The sequence below is a fragment of the Aedes albopictus genome, chromosome 1, assembly GCF_035046485.1.
Source record: "Aedes albopictus strain Foshan chromosome 1, AalbF5, whole genome shotgun sequence".
Lineage (NCBI taxonomy): Eukaryota > Metazoa > Arthropoda > Insecta > Diptera > Culicidae > Aedes > Aedes albopictus.
In genome coordinates, this window is record NC_085136.1 from 278,311,848 (window position 1) to 278,327,269 (window position 15,422).

The following is a 15,422-nucleotide window of genomic DNA, read 5'->3' on the forward strand; positions in this document are numbered from 1 at the left end:
TGGCGGTTCGCTACAGTATCGACTACAACAACAGCAGACAGCGGATAGAAGAAGAGGCGGCTAGGCCAAGGCCAAGCCCTCGTAGGTGGAAGACATCATACTTCGACGAAGAGGTATTTAGGGAAGCGCTCCGCCGTGAGCGAAACTTACTCGGTTTAGACGGCGACGAGCTGGTAGCGGTGCTCTCACGTGCGTGTGATGCGACCATGCCTAGGAGAGTCCACCCTAGAAATGGGAGGCCACCGGCTTACTGGTGGACCGACGCGATTGCGGACCTGCGCCGCGCCTGCCTACGGGCTAGGCGGCGGATGCAGCGAGCACGATCAGAGGAAGAGCGAAACGAACGGCGGGTGGTGTTCGCCGCTGCAAAAGCCGCGCTCAAGACCGAGATAAGAGCAAGCAAGAAGGCCTGCTTTGAGGGTCTCTGTCAGAGTGCCAATACGACCCCGTGGGGTGATGCCTACAGGATCGTTATGGCCAAGACGAGAGGTGTGATGGCTCCTACAGAGCAATCTCCAGAGATGTTGGAGGGGATCATTGGAGGACTTTTTCCGCGTCATGATCCTAGTCCTTGGCCTCCTTTCGTAGGACAGCCGGGGACTGGGGCTGGCGATGAGGAAAGGGTCACCGATGTGGAACTTGCGGGGATAGCTAAGTCCCTTAGCGTAGGTAAGGCCCCAGGTCCGGACGGAGTTCCGAACCTGGCCTTAAAAGTAGCTATTGCAGAAGCTCCCGAGATGTTCAGGTCTGCTATGCAGAAATGCCTGGACGAGGGAGTTTTCCCAGAAGCTTGGAAGAGGCAGAGCCTGGTACTATTGCCAAAGGCGGGGAAACCACCCGGAGACCCGTCGGCATATAGACCAATATGCTTGATTGACACGGCGGGGAAGGTGCTCGAAAAGATCATCCTCAATAGAATGTTGAAGTTCACTGAGGGCGTAAATGGTCTCTCGAGCAACCAGTATGGCTTCCGGAAGGGGAGGTCCACCGTAGACGCTATCTTGTCGGTTACAAAAACCGCCGAGAAAGCACTCGAGCCTAAGAGGAGGGGAATTCGCTTTTGCGGGGTAGTGACTCTGGATGTAAGGAATGCATTTAATAGCGCCAGTTGGGCTGCGATTGCTGATGCGCTCTTGCGTCTGGGGATACCGGAGTACTTGTACAAGATTCTCGGAAGCTACTTCCAGAATCGCGTACTAGTATACGACACGGAGGTGGGTCGGAAGTGCTTTCACATAACCTCAGGAGTCCCGCAAGGTTCCATCCTGGGTCCGGTGTTATGGAATGTCATGTACGACGAGGTGTTGAGGTTAGAGTACCCAGTGGGAGTGGTGATTGTCGGATTTGCCGACGATATTACGCTCGAAGTCTACGGTGAAACGATCGAGGAGGTGATTTTCACCACGACCACTCGATCATGGTTGTGGTGGCGTGGATGCGGTCCAGAAAACTGGAGCTGGCTCACCACAAGACAGAGGTGACGGTTGTTAACAACATGCAGTCGGCGCAGCAGACGGAGATCAGTGTAGGAGAGTGCACTATCCTGTCGAAGCGCTCTGTCAAGCACTTGGGCGTGATGATCGACGATAAGCTTACCTTCGGTAGCCACGTCGATTATGCCTGTAAAAGAGCCTCCACAGCTATTGCGGCACTGTCCCAGATGATGTCCAATAGCTCTGCGGTGTACGCCAGTAAGCGCAAGCTTCTGGCTAGTGTTGCTACGTCCATACTTAGGTATGGCGGCCCGGCGTGGGGTACCGCGCTAAGTACTGAATGCTACCGACGGAAGCTGGAAAGTACTTACAGGCTTATGTGTCTGAGGGTTGCAAGCGCGTACCGTACCGTGTCACACGACGCTCTCTGTGTCATTACTGGTATGGTGCCCATCAGCATTCTTATCAGTGAGGATATGGAGTGCTTCGAAATGCGCGGCACAAGAGGCATACGCAAGACTGTCAGGATGGCCTCTATGGTCAAATGGCAGCGCGCGTGGGACAGTTCCACCAAAGGAAGGTGGACCCATAGGTTGATACCGAGGGTAGATAGTTGGATTAATAGGCGCCATGGGGAAGTTTCATTCCACCTGACACAGGTCCTTACAGGTCATGGTTGCTTCCGACAGTATCTACACCGTTTCGGGCATGCGGATTCTCCCGAATGCCCAGTGTGCAATGGTTTAGAGGAAACGGCGGAACACGTTTTGTTCGTGTGCCCGCGTTTTCGCACAATGCGTGACCGCATGCTTGCCACATGCGGGGAGGACACAACTCCGGACAACTTGGTCCAGAGAATGTGTAGGGATGAGATTAGCTGGAATGCCGTTTCAACGGCTATCACCCATATCGTCTGGGAGCTACAAAGGAGGTGGCGCGTGGACTCGGAGAATGGCTAGTCCAGATGCAGTACAAGAGGTGGTCCAGGGGTTCGAAGTCGGCTTCGTAGGTCATACCGGTGCCCTGCGGTCGAGATCGACCCTTACAGCGATTAAGTGGCCGCGGAGAGGAAGTCCCGGTAGCGGTGCTGTCGTGGCGTCAGTCTACTGGGTTGGATCTGAGCCCGCGGTTGGAAAGGGGTCCCCGGCAAGGGTCGGGGTAGGTGAGACCCTGCTGTTTGCAACCTACGGATGCAGCTGATAAGGCCTGAAGGGTAGTGATACCCTTGCCTTCAGCAGGTCAGATCGGGTTGCATGTGGGCATCAGTTCTTGATGTCCGCTCAGCAGTAGGGCGCGGGCGGGGTTGACCCTGCCCGCCTTCCGAGGACAAAGGGAGTGGCGAGGACCACTCGGGAAACTGGCTAAGCGCCAGCATGCTATCGTGATGGACTCTCCAGTGCGAGTCATCGATGTTCGTTGCTGCTAGGCTACGGCAGCTAACCTTGAGGGTGCGATATGCACTAGCCCCTCTCTGAAGCAATACCTTCTTGGTGGTTCCGGAGAGACGTAGGGTTTGGCGACCATAGGAATGTGTTTTAGTGGGTCGAGGAGAGAGTAGTCCTGGCTTCTACCGGCATTGTAGAAGACGGCCTCATCCCCACACTACCCTAACCTTCCTGTTAGGGTGTCTGATGAGCAGATTCATCCCCCTATGGTTTAGAAGGAAAAAAAAAAAAAAAAAAAAAGACCCCGACGGTGGAAGTTCTCTCGACACCGATGTTTTCAACCCGACCAGTAAGGTGCCGAAGTCGGCCCGGTGATTCCGGTTGGTGGTAGACTTCCGGTTCACCGGCGCCCCGACGACCTATAACCGGTACTACGCAACGGACGACTCGGTCAAGTCCCCGGCGGTGGATCATGCCTACTCCGATCGCGACCCAATACTCTTTGGTCCTCGCGCCACTTCCTCTGCAGCGCGCACAGCATCCCCGTTATTGCTTTGTCGACAGCGTTCCACGTGTCTTCGTGGCGACACATCTCCTCGACAATGTTGTCGACCGTCAGGCCGCGCATATCCCTGCGCATCTCCGAGAACCTAGGGCATTCGAAGACGACGTGCGCCGGTGTTTCCTCCACGTTCACACACTCCGGACACAGAGGGGAAGACGCGTGACCGAATCGAAACAGATACTTCCGGAAACAGCCATGCCCGGACAGAAACTGCGTCAGATGGAAGTTCACCTCCCCATGCTTCCTATTCGCCCACGCCGACACATTTGGGATCAGTCGGTGGGCCACCTTCCGTTCGCCGCATTGTCCCACACTTGTTGCCACTTCACTAGCTAGTCCATTCTAGCAGCTGCTCTCGCATTCCTTGCGTTTCTCCGATAGCACTCGACGTCTTCCAGGGTGATTCAGATGGGCATCATCCCAGCGATAACACATACAGCCTCCGACAAGATTGTTCTGTACGCACTCGCGACTCTCATAGCCATGAGCCGGAACACACTGTCCAGCTTTCTACGGTTTCTCTTCGTTTTTAGCGCCGGAGCCCAGGCTGACACTCCATACCTAAGTATTGAGGTTGCAACATTTGCCAAGAGGCGCCTCTTACTGCTTCTTGGACCGCCCGCGTTTGGCATAATCATCGCTACTGTGTTAACCGCCTTCGCCGCCTTTTCGCAGGCGTAGTCAACGTGCGCGTTAAAGTTTAAGCGGTCGTCGACCATCACGCCCAGGTGCTTCAACGCGCGCTGCAATGAAATTCTCTCCTCTCCGATCGTGATCTCCAACCTTTGCACTGCTTTGCGGTTACTGACTACGAGCACGTCTGTCTTGTGATGGGCTATCTGCAGCTTCACTCCATTCATCCATCTTTCGACTGTGTCGATTGCCTCCGATACCAGCACTTCGATTTCATCGATTGATTCGCCAGATACCGCTAATACAACGTCGTCTGCGACCCCACGATAATGACACCTGCCGGAAGCTTCAGTGTTAACACACCGTTGTACATTGCGTTCCAGAGCGTAGGGCCAAGTATTGACCCTTGTGGAACACCTGCTGTCACTCTAAACGACCTCTGCCCTACGTTGGTTTCGTACACAAGGACCCTATTCTGGAAGTAGTTCCTTATAATCCTACACAGATAGTCGGGGACCCGCATATTATGCAGGGCTACGGCGATAGCTTCCCAACTGGTGCTGTTAAACGCGTTTTTAACGTCTATCGTTACCACGGCGCAGTAGCGATCTCCTCTCCGCTTTTGTAAGGATGCCCTTTCCGCCATCTCAACGACGGTCCGAATTGCGTCAACCGTCGATTTTCCCTTGCGGAAGCCGAATTGCATCGTGGACAGCCCTCTCACACTTTCGGTATACTCGGTCAGCCTGTTAAGGATAATCCTCTCCAGGAGTTTTCCGAGCGTATCCAACAGACAGATCGGCCTGTACGATGCTGGATCTCCCGGCAGCTTTCCTGGTTTTGGCAGCAGCACTAGTTTTTGGACCTTCCATATATCCGGAAAAATGCCTTCCTCCAGTCATTTCTGCAACACTGACCTGAACATATCGGGATACTCCAGGATCGCTGCTTTCAACGCCACGTTGGGGATTCCATCCGGACCGGGAGCCTTCTTCACCTTCAATGCTTTCGCCACGGCAACGAGCTCGTCGTTGGAGACCAGTCGGTTTACGTCAAATTCCGCATCGCCCTCGCTGTACGGCGTAGGTGGCCACGTTGTTGTATCGTGTTTTGGAAACAAACCCTCCACGATACCCTTCAGTTTGTCTGGGCACATTTCGACTGGCGTCATTGGGCCCTTCAGCTTTGCCATTATGATGCGGTAGGCATTTCCCCAGGGGTTAGCGTCGGCTTCCTGACATAGCTCCTTGTAACAGTTCGCCTTGCTCTGCTTGATAGCTCGTTTGAAGGCAGCTCTAGCTTCACGGAACGCAACCTTGCGCTCTTCTCTATCGGCCGCAGTTCTTGCCTCGGTTCTTGCCCTCTGAACTCGTCTCCTAGCTCGGAGGCAAGTCGCACGAAGGGTGCTGAGCGTCGCATTCCACCAGTACGCTGGGCGTCTAGCGTTCCTAGGTTCAATCTTCCTCGGCATTGCTGCGTCACATGCCGTTGCTAGCGCTTCCGTCAACCACCCTGGGTCGAGGTTTGCCGCATCGCTATTTGGCCGAAGTGCCTCGATAAAAGTCTCCTTGTCGAAGTCCTTCGTCTTCCACTTCCGTTCATAAGTTCTAGTTCTCTGTATGGACGTAGGAGCTCTCTGGCCTATCTTGTAGAGGATCGCCTGGTGGTCGCTGTGGGAGTACTCCTCACTCACCCTCCAGTCCATGTCTTCCATCAACGATGGACTACAAAATGTAATGTCGATGATGGATTCACGACCGTCTTTGCGGAATGTGCTGACTGTTCCTACATTGCACAGCTTTACGTCCAGCTTCGCCAGAGCTTCAAGTAGACTATATCCCAGGGGGTGAGAAACTCGGCACAATTCATTTTGTGCCAAATGTGCCGGTGATGTGCCGACTGTGCCGAAGTGTGCCGGCCGGTGCTGGCGTGCTGGCAGTCATGCTGTCAGTTGATTCATTATTTTTTTATGTATCTGGCAACCTTTCGCTTGTTTTGTTTTATGTTCCGATCCTGATTCTTGCACAACTTAAATAAATATTGTAATCAAAAGCAATCTCCTGCAGGAGATCATGATTATGGCCTGGGTTTTGGCAAAATAATTTACCCGCTTGCTGCGCTCATTCGATAGAATAAACAGTCTGAATCGGCAAGGCTTGATCTTGATGCTGTAGCAAGAGATGCAGAAGTTCAGGTCCTCATCCTTGTTTTTCCTCCCTGCCGATGTACACAGGCGGCGCGTCCACGCAGGTGCCTCCTGAGTTACACACCATCAAATGGGAGAATGCACACGAAATGCAACCGCGCCGAACGGCCGAACCGTGTGCAGCACGCAACGCCACCGCATACCCCACAGGATTCAGGAACGCTGCGGCGACGCAGCATGAATTAACGCTAGTGTGCATCGGGTTATACCATAGAGCGAGCCATAGAGACTAACTTTGTCATACTCGAGGTCATACTGCTAGAAAAAAAATGCAGCGCTTCGAGCCCTAAACACATTCGATTCTTGTTGCATTATTTTATCAAAAGTTTTGATAAAAGTTGTTTTTGTTATTGTCTTTCTCCTCCAGAAGATAAAAAAAAACACAAAAAAGTACTGCCAGTTTGATGACAGCCAGCTTCATAAATGTGCCGGCGAGTGTGCCGGTGAGTGTGCCGGGCACTTTGTGCCGAGTTTCCCACCCCCTGCTATATCCTCTTGCATTGGTTTGCCGGCTGCCCCACTCAACGGCCCAGGCGTTGAAATCGCCGCCGATGACTACTGGCCTACGTCCTACCAGCGTGTCAGTGAGTGCATCCAACATCCGGTTGTATTGCTCCTCGGTCCATCTTGGAGGCGCATAGCAGCTACATACGAAGACACCGTTAACTTTGGCGATCACGAAACCTTCGTAAGAGTTTTCCACCACTTCCTCTATAGGGAATCTGCCCATAACTTGTATAGCTGCCAATCCTGCTATATCCGCTACCCAATTGCCGTTCTCAGGAGGAACCCGATACCAAGGAATTGGCATCCCTATCCCTCCAATGCAATGTTTTCGTAGCCAGCATAACAGCGGCTCAAGCGTAGGGCTCAAGCTGACAACCTATCTTTTAACACAGCAGCATAATTTTAATGCGGGGTAAGAAAACAAGAAGACCATAACAGTCCCCTGCCCGATACGGCTCTGCGATGATCGCAACATCGCACTTCGTCTCTGTTGTCGACTGCCACAACAATCTGTCTGTCTGTCTGTCTGTCTGTCTGTCTGTCTGTCTGTCTGTCTGTCTGTCTGTCTGTCTGTCTGTCTGTCTGTCTGTCTGTCTGTCTGTCTGTCTGTCTGTCTGTCTGTCTGTCTGTCTGTCTGTCTGTCTGTCTGTCTGTCTGTCTGTCTGTCTGTCTGTCTGTCTGTCTGTCTGTCTGTCTGTCTGTCTGTCTGTCTGTCTGTCTGTCTGTCTGTCTGTCTGTCTGTCTGTCTGTCTGTCTGTCTGTCTGTCTGTCTGTCTGTCTGTCTGTCTGTCTGTCTGTCTGTCTGTCTGTCTGTCTGTCTGTCTGTCTGTCTGTCTGTCTGTCTGTCTGTCTGTCTGTCTGTCTGTCTGTCTGTCTGTCTGTCTGTCTGTCTGTCTGTCTGTCTGTCTGTCTGTCTGTCTGTCTGTCTGTCTGTCTGTCTGTCTGTCTGTCTGTCTGTCTGTCTGTCTGTCTGTCTGTCTGTCTGTCTGTCTGTCTGTCTGTCTGTCTGTCTGTCTGTCTGTCTGTCTGTCTGTCTGTCTGTCTGTCTGTCTGTCTGTCTGTCTGTCTGTCTGTCTGTCTGTCTGTCTGTCTGTCTGTCTGTCTGTCTGTCTGTCTGTCTGTCTGTCTGTCTGTCTGTCTGTCTGTCTGTCTGTCTGTCTGTCTGTCTGTCTGTCTGTCTGTCTGTCTGTCTGTCTGTCTGTCTGTCTGTCTGTCTGTCTGTCTGTCTGTCTGTCTGTCTGTCTGTCTGTCTGTCTGTCTGTCTGTCTGTCTGTCTGTCTGTCTGTCTGTCTGTCTGTCTGTCTGTCTGTCTGTCTGTCTGTCTGTCTGTCTGTCTGTCTGTCTGTCTGTCTGTCTGTCTGTCTGTCTGTCTGTCTGTCTGTCTGTCTGTCTGTCTGTCTGTCTGTCTGTCTGTCTGTCTGTCTGTCTGTCTGTCTGTCTGTCTGTCTGTCTGTCTGTCTGTCTGTCTGTCTGTCTGTCTGTCTGTCTGTCTGTCTGTCTGTCTGTCTGTCTGTCTGTCTGTCTGTCTGTCTGTCTGTCTGTCTGTCTGTCTGTCTGTCTGTCTGTCTGTCTGTCTGTCTGTCTGTCTGTCTGTCTGTCTGTCTGTCTGTCTGTCTGTCTGTCTGTCTGTCTGTCTGTCTGTCTGTCTGTCTGTCTGTCTGTCTGTCTGTCTGTCTGTCTGTCTGTCTGTCTGTCTGTCTGTCTGTCTGTCTGTCTGTCTGTCTGTCTGTCTGTCTGTCTGTCTGTCTGTCTGTCTGTCTGTCTGTCTGTCTGTCTGTCTGTCTGTCTGTCTGTCTGTCTGTCTGTCTGTCTGTCTGTCTGTCTGTCTGTCTGTCTGTCTGTCTGTCTGTCTGTCTGTCTGTCTGTCTGTCTGTCTGTCTGTCTGTCTGTCTGTCTGTCTGTCTGTCTGTCTGTCTGTCTGTCTGTCTGTCTGTCTGTCTGTCTGTCTGTCTGTCTGTCTGTCTGTCTGTCTGTCTGTCTGTCTGTCTGTCTGTCTGTCTGTCTGTCTGTCTGTCTGTCTGTCTGTCTGTCTGTCTGTCTGTCTGTCTGTCTGTCTGTCTGTCTGTCTGTCTGTCTGTCTGTCTGTCTGTCTGTCTGTCTGTCTGTCTGTCTGTCTGTCTGTCTGTCTGTCTGTCTGTCTGTCTGTCTGTCTGTCTGTCTGTCTGTCTGTCTGTTTTTTTTTTTTTTTTTTCCTCCCAACCTCCCCAGCAGAGAAAACCGATTGGAAAAACTCTGCTACACCTAGATGCCTCAATCCCCCTGGTACCACTGATGCGACTGCTTCAGGGGGGGCAATGCGCTCATGCGCTTTTCTGTTATAGTGCTCATGCACTTTTTGTCGCTTCTAATCTGTGCTCATCGTCTATGCACTTACTCTTTAAGCGATCCCAGCTTGCTGGTCGCTCCTCCACTTCCTCTGCAACTCCGTCAGCATTTTTGTGACTGCCCTGCTGATCGCATTCCACGTCTCTTCAGTGCGGCACATCTCGTCGACGACGTTGTCCACGCTTAATGCCGGCATCGATCTTCTTACTTCCTCGAATCTGGGGCAGATGAACACTACGTGCTCCGGTGTCTCCTCCACGTTCTCGCACTCCGGGCAAAAGGGCGAAGCGGCATGGCCAAACCGATGTAGGTACTGCCTGAAGCAGCCGTGACCAGACAAAAACTGGGTTAGGTGAAAGTTCACTTCTCCGTGCTTCCTGTTCACCCAAGTCGACACATCAGGGATGAGCCGATGGGTCCATCTCCCTTTCTCCGTGGAATCCCATTCCTGTTGCCACTTTGTCATTGAGGCCGTTCGCACCAACGTTCTCACTTGGCTGGTCCTCCTCCGCTCATAGCACTCGATGTCCTCCTCCAAGGTGATGCAGATCGGGATCATCCCTGCAATCACACAAACTGCCTCCGACGATATTGTTCTATACGCGCTCGTTACTCGCATGGCCATGAGCCGGAACGCGCTGTTTAGCTTCATCCGATTTCGCTTTGTTTTCAGCGCCGCACCCCAGGCTGGGACTCCGTACCGCAGTATCGAAGATGACACACTAGCTAGCAACCGCCTCTTGCTGCTTCTCGGACCACCGGTGTTTGGCATAATCCTCGACAGTGCGTTGATCGCCTTCGCCGCCTTTTCACAGGCATAGTCGACGTGGCTATTAAAGTTTAGCCGATCGTCAATCATCACACCCAGGTGCTTCAGCTCTCGCTTCGACGCTACTACGTGTTCTCCGACGGAGATTTCCGCTCGCTGCACTGCCTTGCAGTTGCTCACCAAAAGTACCTCCGTTTTGTGGTGGGCTATCTTTAGCTTGACTCCATCCATCCAGTTTTCGATGATGCCGATCGATTCTGCCGCCAACATCTCCACCTCTTCCAGTGTCTCGCCTATTACTGATAGGACGATATCGTCCGCGAAACCCACGAGCACGACGCCTGTGGGTAGCTGCAACGTAAGCACTCCGTTGTACATAGCGTTCCACAGCGTTGGCCCGAGGATGGAGCCCTGTGGAACTCCCGCCGTCACTTTCATCCTCCTCTGCCCAGCTTCAGTGTCGTACACCAAGACTCTGTTCTGGAAGTAACTTTTCAAGATCCGACACAAGTAGTCTGGAACTCGCATTCTATGCAGCGCTACGGCGATGGCCTCCCAGCTGGCGCTATTGAACGCGTTCTTGACGTCGATTGTGATTACGGCGCAGTACCGGTTTCCTCTCCTCTTCTGTTTTGACGCCTTCTCGGCCTTCTCCAGAACCGTCCGGATAGCATCCACCGTCGACTTTTCCTTCCGGAATCCAAACTGCAGCTGTGACAGTCCACGTTCTCCTTCTGTGAACGGCACCACCCTGTTAAGGATGACCTTCTCCAGCAGCTTCCCAAGTGTGTCCAACAGGCATATCGGTCTAAACGATGCTGGATCCCCCGGCGGTTTTCCAGGCTTTGGCAGTAAAACCAGTTTCTGCACCTTCCATATGTCTGGGAAGTGGCCTTCTTCCAAACATTTCTGCATCACCGTCCTGAACATGTCGGGGTAAGCTAGGACCGCCGATTTTAACGCCACATTGGGGATCCCGTCCGGACCCGGGGCTTTGTTCCCTTTCAGTTTTTTCGCTACTGCCTTCAGCTCGACATTGGAGACCTGCCGAGCTTCCGCACTTGCTTCGTCCTCCTCACCATACGGTGTTGGTGGCCACGTCGTTGGTTCGTGCTTCGGAAAGAGACCCTCCACGATTACCTTCAGCTTGTCTGGACACATTTCTGCTGGCGTCGCTGGACCTTTAATCTTTGCCATCACGACTCGGTACGCGTCACCCCAGGGGTTTGCGTCGGCCTCTCGGCATAGCTCCTTGTGACAGTTCGACTTGCTCACGATTATCTCCTTTTTAAATGCGGCTCTGGCCTCCTGGAACGCTAACTTCCGCTCCTCCCTATCCGGGAGGTTTCTTGCCCTCTTCCACCAATGCGCAGGACGTCGTCTGTACCTTGGCTCCCGTTTCCGTGGCATTGTAGTGTCGCATGCCCTTGTAATCGCTCTTGTTAGCTCTACCGCATCTAGGTCTGGAGTGTCACTGTCCAAACGGAGTGCCTCAACGAAGAGGTCCTTGTCGAAGGCCTTCGTCTTCCACTTTCGCTCGCATGTTCTGTTTCTCTGCATGGCCGTAGGGTTCCGTTGGCCAACGCTGTAGCAGATCGCCTGGTGATCACTGTGGGTGTACTCTTCGCTTACTTTCCAGTTCATGTTGCTTGCTAGCGATGGACTGCAGAAGGTAATGTCGATGATCGACTCCCGCCCGTCTTTCCTGAATGTGCTTACGGTGCCAACGTTGCACAGTTGTACCTCCAACCTCGCTAGTGCTTCCAGCAGGCTGTAACCTCTTGCGTTGGTTAGCTTGCTACCCCACTCCACGGCCCACGCATTGAAGTCTCCGCCGATCAGTACTGGCCTACGTCCAACCAGCTTGTCGGCTAACTCCTCCAGCATCCGGTCGAATTTCTCCGCTGTCCACCTTGGGGGTGCATAGCAGCTGCATATGAAGATACCGTTGATTTTGGCGATGACGAAACCTTCGTACGTGCTTGCAATCACTTCCTGAATAGGAAATCTTCCCATCACTTGTATAGCAGCCGTTCCCGTGCTATCTGACACCCAGTTGTTGTTACCGAGAGGAACTCGGTACGGCTCTGCAATAATCGCAACATCGCACTTTGCTTCCGTTGTTGACTGCCTCAACAGTTGCTGTGCGGTATCACAATGATTCAGGTTGATCTGCATTATCTCCATTACTGTTGGCCTGCGATCGCCTTCTTATATGCAGGGCACTTGTATCCACCCGTCGAATGGACGTTTCCTTCTTCCGCTGTGCAGAGCATGCACTTTGGCGCTTGCGAGCAGTCCTTCGCAAAGTGTCCCTTCTCTCCGCATTTTCTGCATTGTTCAGATCTGTCTGGGCCTTTGCAGTTGGCCGACATGTGTCCAAAGCCCATGCACTTGAAGCATCTCAACACCCGTTTGCGGTCACTCCTTGCTATTCGGGCGGCGACCCTCAGCGGGCACACTGAACAACCAACTCGTACCTTGCTTACCTTCAACAATTTGCTAGCCGCAGGCACCGACAGTCGAATCATCGCTGTTTGTGTGCCTTGGTACCCCTTCGTCAGACGGATCGTTAGAACCTCTTCTCCCAATTCGCATTGCGTCTTCAGTTCACGCCCAAGCTCCTCCACTGTTGTGATCTCGTCCAGGTATCGGCATTCGATCGTTGCTTCCTGGCACAAAGCTTTCACGTTCCCACCATCCCCGACGAGGTCGCCCAATGACTTGGCGAACTGCTCTCGGTAGGCAGAACTTTTAATCGCCGGATCCTTCTTCAGCTCAAAGAGCATATCTCCTTGCTGAGTGCGCCTGGTTCTCACCACGTTCTCACCCAGTTCCTTCAACTCCGGATCCTCTCGGACTTTCTTGAGGATTGCTGCGTACGACTGTTGGTCGTTTGCCTTGACCAGCAGGGCGTCTCCCATGTGTCTCTCTCGATGGGGCAGACGGCGTTCTTGCCTGTTCTCTTTGGATCTCCTTTCGTCTCGAGCCGGCTTTCTACCTTTATCGATCCGATTATTCCCTTTCGTTTCCTCCTTTTTGGGCTGATTTTTCTTCTTCTCCTTGCGATTTTTGACGACGTTCCAATCGCCGTTGGCTCTCTCGTCGCTCAACTCCTCGCTACCTTGAACATTCTTTGTCTTCTTCGGGCGTTCCTCCTCGCCTGGTGTTTCTCTATCCCGCTTGTTCGAGTTCTTATTTCTGCGCCCTTTCGGCGTCTCCTGTAACTCTGTTGATGCTTCCACCGCCGCAATCTGCTCCAAAGCCAGCTTCAAAGCCTTTTCAGCAGTCTCAGCTCTCTTACGCAACGCTGTGTGCTCGCGGTCAGCTTCCAACACGGCATACCTGAGGCTCGACACCCTTTGCTTAATCTCAGTGTGCACGTTGTTACGGCCTTTTACGTATTCGTGCAGCTCGATGACCTTCCTGTTCAATTCCACCATTGACACCTTGGGCCTCGCAAGTTGTAGGCCTTCTTGAGTGGTGCTGCTGCTCGGTGTAGACACCGGGGGCCCTCCTTTAGTGCTACCGCTTGGTGTGGACATTTGACTCGTTACCCCTTTTGCTCCGAAGAGTCCATGTTGCCCACCTCGTGGCGTGCTGCTGTTATCCGTTGCCGCGATACTAAAAGCTTCTACCGGTGAACGTGTCAACCTACTGCTCCTTAGGAATGCGCTCGCATCCTTATCATCTGCTACCTCCGTTGTTGTGTGATTGTTGTTCTTCTCCATCTGGTTGGGTCCCCCCTCCAAGCCGCTATCTTCGCCCGTCGTAAGTAGTTGCCGTCGTGATCCCATGGTGATCTTTGCAAGCAGTGAGGCCATGCTAGGGTTGACACGGTCCTTTATGGGGAACCGTGTTCAGAGCCAGATCGGCATTAGTCAGGAATGTTCAACTGAGCCTACTTCCACCGGCTAAGGTGCCGAGTTCGGAACGTACTTGGAGGCCTGCCAAGGTTTTAACGGGACGGGGGCAACCATACCATTAGCCCACTCGCCGTTTCGGAAAGGTGTCACCCATTCTTACTAGGGTAGTGGAATAGTACGGTTGTCAGCTCTGTAGCGTTTGGTAGTATATACGTATTCCTTGCTCGTGTCCATGTCCATGTGCTGCCAGTTTGCCATAATTAGGGTCTTACTGGCGTCGATCCTAATGTGCCGGTTGGCACGCCGGGTGTTTGGGCTAAGGCACTTTGGAAGCGGTACCAGGTCGCTTGTACGGAGTTGCTTGCAGATGTGTGGCTTTTTATGGGAATCCAACAGAGCCCACTGTTGAACCCCCGCCACATCCTAGGCATCCTCTTCTTGAGCTGTCTGGAGACCAGAAGCCCGGTCACTCCCCGAAGGAAGCGCCAAAGGTGGTAATTCACACGGGTGTGTGAACGGTTTTCGCTTCGGGAAGATTCCCAAGCTTCCACCCTGTCTGTCTGTCTGTCTGTCTGTCTGTCTGTCTGTCTGTCTGTCTGTCTGTCTGTCTGTCTGTCTGTCTGTCTGTCTGTCTGTCTGTCTGTCTGTCTGTCTGTCTGTCTGTCTGTCTGTCTGTCTGTCTGTCTGTCTGTCTGTCTGTCTGTCTGTCTGTCTGTCTGTCTGTCTGTCTGTCTGTCTGTCTGTCTGTCTGTCTGTCTGTCTGTCTGTCTGTCTGTCTGTCTGTCTGTCTGTCTGTCTGTCTGTCTGTCTGTCTGTCTGTCTGTCTGTCTGTCTGTCTGTCTGTCTGTCTGTCTGTCTGTCTGTCTGTCTGTCTGTCTGTCTGTCTGTCTGTCTGTCTGTCTGTCTGTCTGTCTGTCTGTCTGTCTGTCTGTCTGTCTGTCTGTCTGTCTGTCTGTCTGTCTGTCTGTCTGTCTGTCTGTCTGTCTGTCTGTCTGTCTGTCTGTCTGTCTGTCTGTCTGTCTGTCTGTCTGTCTGTCTGTCTGTCTGTCTGTCTGTCTGTCTGTCTGTCTGTCTGTCTGTCTGTCTGTCTGTCTGTCTGTCTGTCTGTCTGTCTGTCTGTCTGTCTGTCTGTCTGTCTGTCTGTCTGTCTGTCTGTCTGTCTGTCTGTCTGTCTGTCTGTCTGTCTGTCTGTCTGTCTGTCTGTCTGTCTGTCTGTCTGTCTGTCTGTCTGTCTGTCTGTCTGTCTGTCTGTCTGTCTGTCTGTCTGTCTGTCTGTCTGTCTGTCTGTCTGTCTGTCTGTCTGTCTGTCTGTCTGTCTGTCTGTCTGTCTGTCTGTCTGTCTGTCTGTCTGTCTGTCTGTCTGTCTGTCTGTCTGTCTGTCTGTCTGTCTGTCTGTCTGTCTGTCTGTCTGTCTGTCTGTCTGTCTGTCTGTCTGTCTGTCTGTCTGTCTGTCTGTCTGTCTGTCTGTCTGTCTGTCTGTCTGTCTGTCTGTCTGTCTGTCTGTCTGTCTGTCTGTCTGTCTGTCTGTCTGTCTGTCTGTCTGTCTGTCTGTCTGTCTGTCTGTCTGTCTGTCTGTCTGTCTGTCTGTCTGTCTGTCTGTCTGTCTGTCTGTCTGTCTGTCTGTCTGTCTGTCTGTCTGTCTGTCTGTCTGTCTGTCTGTCTGTCTGTCTGTCTGTCTGTCTGTCTGTCTGTCTGTCTGTCTGTCTGTCTGTCTGTCTGTCTGTCTGTCTGTC